Genomic DNA, 6,000 nt, shown 5'->3' with positions numbered 1-6,000 from the left:
GTCCATCTGTCTTCACCTCCCAACATGAGGTTACACACGTTGGACTGCCATGCCTGGCTTTTCCATGATTCTGGGGGTCTGAACTCAGTCCTCATGCCTGAACAGCTTCTTTACCCACTGAACCATCTCCCCAGCCCCCATAAGGAGCCTTTACATTCTAGATGTTTTAATAGACTCACACTAGCAGCCTGCTTCCACGCTTCCTGGCTCCTGCTCTTGGAAAGTACCTCCCCTCCTCCCTGGGCATAGGGGGTTTAGGAAGCCCTTGTGAAGTCTCAGTGGGAAAGAAGCCAGGAGCCTCCTGGCCATTATCAAACTCAGAAACATGCTATTGCCTGATACACCCCAAAGTCACGGGTCTAAGAAACACAGGGCACAGGTGGGAAAGCTTCAACACCATGGGTGTTAGAAGGGGGGTGTTGGCAAGTGTTTGTCCACTCTTGATTTCCAAAATTACAGAGAAGTCTGTAAAAAAAAAACAAAACCAACCACTCATGTCCCACATTGAGGGATTTCATCCTACAAAGTCACACACATTTCCCTAACGTGGTTTCACTTGGGTTTCAGAGCTAACCAAAACTGCCAGCTGAAGCCACCTTGCACGGCTTTTGATTTTGGTTTTGGTTTTGGTCTTTAAAGACAGGGTTTCTCTGTGTAACCCTGGCTGTCCTGAAACTCACTCTGTAGACCAGGCTGGCCTCAGACTCAGAGATCCATCTCCTGAGTGCTAGGATTAAAGGCGTGTGCCACCACCACCCAGCAGATGCGGTTTGTATTTGACACAACCTTGTTTTAATAACGTCAGAGCCACAGACATTCCATAAACATCTACAGCTGCTGAGGGAAGGAGGAGGTGAGCGGCACAACAGTAAGCCCAGGCCAGAGGTTCTACGTGCGCATGTCATGGATTTCTGCTCCTGCTCATGGTCTAGGCTGTGTTTCCATGGACCAGAGAGAAAACGTTGTTTTGCTTGGTAGTAGGATCATGATGTATCATGGTGCTCCACATGCTTATGTCACTGGTGGACATTATCTCCACACACCATACCCTAGGATCCCTGCAAAGCCTCTCCTTTCCTACTTAGGCCTTCTTCCTGCTTGTGTGTGAGTTTCTGTGAGGTCCTTGTATACATACTCTTGCCAGAGTTCGTGTGACCACCCATTCCCTGTGGTCTGCAAATGGGCAGGTGAGCGAAGCTGATGATGTCCTATGTCTCACTCTGTAGAGCCTCTAGTACCAGCTTTGAGGGGGGCCAGGCACGCTCCAGGAAATGCAGATATGCTGTGGGTATGCCATGATGGGATGGAGTGGGGACCAGTTAATGCTATCTCCTCCCAGAGAGACATGGAGAACATCAGAGAAATAGGCCTCTGGGAAGCAGTCATGTGGGAGGGGGCAGTCAGCCATGCTGATACAAAGCTGTGACCTCCTGATGGTACAGTAGACATCTGTATCTTCCTGCCCACCCTGTTGTCCTCATACTTCCCAGGACTGCACTCCCCAGGAAAACACATCCATGCACCCTTTCCCTAGAACATTGGGCTAGTCAGCCACATACATTTTCCCCAGAAAAGCATACCCAAGCAGTGCTGAGAAATTAAGTGCTCATTTATAGTGGTAAAGATGATCCTTGGGTGTGAATGACTTAGATCTACTATTAAAGCTTGATCAGGCTGCACTCAGCCATGATCACCAAACTCAGAATTACTTTTTAAGTTCAAATTCTTCCATTTGGGAAATGGACCCATAAGGACAGTGTGCTGAGTACTCAGCACATTCTAATGTAGCCCTCTGTATGTTTTTTTCTCCATCACTGTTAACACCGCACTTGCCTGGGTTTTTGGTTTTTTTTCATACAGAGTAGCACATGAGAAACACTTTCCACTTACTGATTCACAACTTGCACAGCAAGAGGGAAAACCCTGATAAATCTTACGTCATCCATGCACAGAAAGCTAACTCAAACAAACCTGAGCATCTGCCCTGTGAGTGTACCCAAGTGTCCTCAGGAGACTTAACAAAGGAAAGAGTCACTGTGGGTGCTGGCAGGATTTCGTCCCTTGTGGGCAGTCGACTGTCCTCAGCTCCTTGCTGTGTGGAAGTTGGTGCTCACGGAGGGCACACTGTGTGACTTGATGTCACAAGTGAATTAGTCACAGGCCATTCGGGACACATAGGAACAGCTCCATTGTCTTGTGATTCAGAAGGGTCGTGGTGGGTTATAAATAACAGCATTGCTCCCCTTTCTTGCTGTTGGAAACGTAGAATTAGCCAAAAGTGGAACATTTGACAATAAGGAACAGGAAGAACTACTTCCTGGGCCTGGGAAGGAAGAGATGGTACCCAGACACCAGGAGTGTGCAGGTGCTCTCACACAACAACCTGCCAGCACGGAAGTACTCTGCCTCCAGAACCATGACAAAGCTCTGTGATGTCACCATAGGCAGCACCATGAGTTTCTCATACTATTATTTTTAGCCAAATTGTTTACATAGACCAGGACCCGGCCACACAGATGTCAGTGTCTGACTCAGTAATGTCCCCAAGCACATTTGTGCTCCAGTTTTTAGTCTTTATTTCAAAACATGAACAATATTGGAGCCAGGACATTACAAGTTGAGGTCGTGGGTTCAGTCACCAAAAACTAAATAAAAAGCACAGATAAATTAACATCTACATGAGTGAGAAAAAAATCAGAACTTCGTTTAGAACTGCAGAAGTAAGTGACAAAGTCCTTATAGATTTGTGAGAGTCAATTTGGGGATGAACAAGAGGTCCTTCCAGATCCAGGAAGAGAATCTTTCCACCACTGTCCATCTCTGGACCTGAACCGGGGACCTCCAGGGATCATTTCTGGTGCTCTGCACCAGTCCACCAACTTGAACACTGAGGACTTGGGAACTTTTTTCCTTTCATGTAGTTCTTATAAAAGAACTTACCCCACAGAAATAATCACACATAGACATAACTCAATTCTGAAACAAACTCATTTGCAGCATGGATCCCAGGCATCTGTAGCCTATCCTTGCCCCTGGATTTCAGGACAAAAGTTCTTCCTTTAGCCTCCTCAAAACAAGGCAACCTTGCAATTAGCCTTGCCTCTCGCTGTCTCTAGGCATTCCCCACCCCGCCTTCTAAAATAGCAATTCCTGCAGGGCTGTGTCCAGACAAGCGTGGTAGAGACGGAACATGCGCTGGAGAGCTTCCCTCACGTGGGTCAGGAGTGATCGTGTAACACGTTAAGCACATGCTCCGTTTCCAGACTCAACTGAACCTTTACCAAAATAGCTACTGCCTGTCCTTTTTACTGACCCAAATAAAACGCGGTAGATGCATCACAGCTTTGAAGGGCTTGCTAAAAAACAAAATACCACCACAAACCTGCCATTCAAATGACATCACAGCCTCCCGTGACGCACCAGACTCTCACCAAAGAGTCCTGGGAGGGTGCCCAACCACTCTTAGGAAAGTTGGGGGAGAAAAAAAAAAAGGACATAGTGAAATAAGGAAACAGAACCAGCAACAGAGACCGCCTTCCCCTGGCCCACTGACTTGATCCCAATGAAGAAAATGAGTAATTTGAATAAGCCACATGAGCTCTAGAACAGTCATGAAGACAGGCCTATGTCCACGTGCCTACAGGCTTAAGAAGAAGCAGCTTTACAATTTCCTTCTTCCCCTCCCTGTCTGGTTTGCTGAGCTCTGATCTTAAATGGGAAAGTCGGCATTGGCGTGAGGGAAACGCCTCCATTCTCCCAGGCAATGTTCCACAGAAAACGTAGGACCCCAGCACCTGTGTGGGAATCAGGTCCGCTTGGAGGAGGCCAGCGGTGTGAGGCAGCTGACTCAGTGTGTGCAGCTCTCCCTGTGTCCTTGACCAGAGACTTCCGCGGGCAGCTTGAACTCAGCCTGGAGATTTACTCTGTGGTGATGACAATCAGGGCCCATCATGGCGCCTGCACTTGAAGAGACTGGGAAGTACTCATCAGCTCACCACTGAGCAGCAGTCCAGGCAAAATCCAAGATAGTTAGACAGACTGGAGAGGCAGCTTGTGAGCTCACTCACACATCTGTAACACAGGCTAGCTAATCTTTGGGCCTCACAGAAAAGGTGTGAGACAAACCCCTTGTGTTCTGTTCTGGTTCACCCAACCTGGAGTGTTCTCATGAAACCTGAAGGTTAATATAGAAAGGGGAGGGAGTGTCATGGCATTTGAAGGACACAGCCACCCTTGGCATCTGCAGAGTGTTGGTTCCAGGCTCTGTGTGGATACCTAAGTCAATGATCACTCAAGAATCGATGTAAAATGGTGTTGTATGTGCATATCCACGCACACACACACTCATATACTTTAAATCACTACCATCACGAGACTAATTCTACAGTAAGTGAACTAGACACAAAGTGAGTAATGGTCTGATGTGCTCTGGAGAGCAATGGAGGGTCCATAACGTGGCAGGAGGCTGCACATGGCTCCATTTGCACAGATCCAGTACAGGAATTTCAAAAGATACCCCCATAAAGTCTCACCACATGACTCCCTAAACATGAGCTGAACAGACATGTTAACATGGATAGGGAAATCCCAGGAGGCCTCAACTCTATACAAAGAACTACAGGTAATTAAAGAATGTGGAGATGGGGAGAAACAGTCTCCAGGGAAGAGCACACCAGTTGGTTATTCAATACCAAATGGTCAGCCCTGAAAACATACATACAAGTAACATTATACAGACTAAGCAGGTTGTATTTATGTAGTATTTAGGAGTATGTATGTATGTATGTAACAACAATTAATGAAAAAAGATACTATGGATTTGAAAGAGAGCAAGAAAAGGTATATAGGAGGGCTAGAGGGGGGAAAGAGAAAGGGAAAATGATGTAATTATAATCTCAAAAAAGAAATGATTTAAATAAAGAGTTTCTGCAGGATAATGTCATCCTGATGTGTTGTCTGTTACTGAGAGCAACTCTTTCTTCCTCCTCTTTGTCCTATCAAATCTGTTCCACCCTTGAGCAGAGTCAAGGCAAGTGCTCACTCTCCCCCACTCGATTTGTGTGAATCAAGACCTGTTTGTTACCGGGAGAGATGGTACACACCTTTAATTCCAGCATTTGGGAGGGAGCAGTAGGCAGAATTTGAGTCTGAGGCCAGCCTGGTCTTTAAAGCAAGTTCCAAGCCAACCCCTCTAACCGGTGTGTGCACCACCCCACACCCCACCAAAAAACAAAACCCCCAAAACCCCCAAAACCTCGTTTGTTTCCACAGAGGACCATTCTATGGGTATGTGAAATGTGAGCATGTTGAAAACTTGTCCTTTGACGGGGTGGATAAAATCAGAGGCACACAGCTAACAAATGCAGCCTACCTTAAATGTCTCTAGAATGTCTACGTTAGCCCATGACTTGGAAAGTCACCTCATATAGTCTATTTTATAATAAACTTCCAAGTATCTCGTGTAATTCATGGAGCATTTGTGTCTAAATGAACTCTGGCAGCACAGTACCTGTGATCCTCTGGTTGCCTGGAAGCCTCAACGCGGTTCCACTGCCTAGCAACACGAGATGATTTAAGCATGAAACAAACATCTCGCACTGACATGTGTGTTTAAGGCTTGCTCTCCACCTGGCCCTGCTGTTTTTTGCGGTGTGGAGACTTAGGAGACGGGGCCTGCCTGGAGGAAGCGGGTCACTTGGGAAAGTGCCCTTCAAGGGGTGTCTTGTTCCTGTGGCACGTGCTCTTTCTCCCTTTCCCTTCCTGCCCTCCCGCTCGCTCTGCCCTCCTTCCCTCTCTGTCCTCCCCCTTCCTGGATGCCGTGAAATGGGCCGGCCACTCTGCTCCTCATCCCCCTTCAGCCTTGCTGTTCTCCCTCACCACAACTGAGTAGTGACAAGGCCAGGTGACCATAGACCGAACCCTTTGAAATCATGAGTCTGAACAGTGTTTCTCCAGTGATGGAAAAGCCGTTACATAGTGTATGTCACTCGCCCGGGAAAA

The sequence above is a fragment of the Peromyscus californicus genome, unplaced genomic scaffold (assembly GCF_007827085.1).
Source record: "Peromyscus californicus insignis strain IS unplaced genomic scaffold, ASM782708v3 Scaffold_9__1_contigs__length_137607984, whole genome shotgun sequence".
In the NCBI taxonomy this organism is placed as follows: domain Eukaryota; kingdom Metazoa; phylum Chordata; class Mammalia; order Rodentia; family Cricetidae; genus Peromyscus; species Peromyscus californicus.
Note: the sequence above shows the minus strand (reverse complement) of the source record.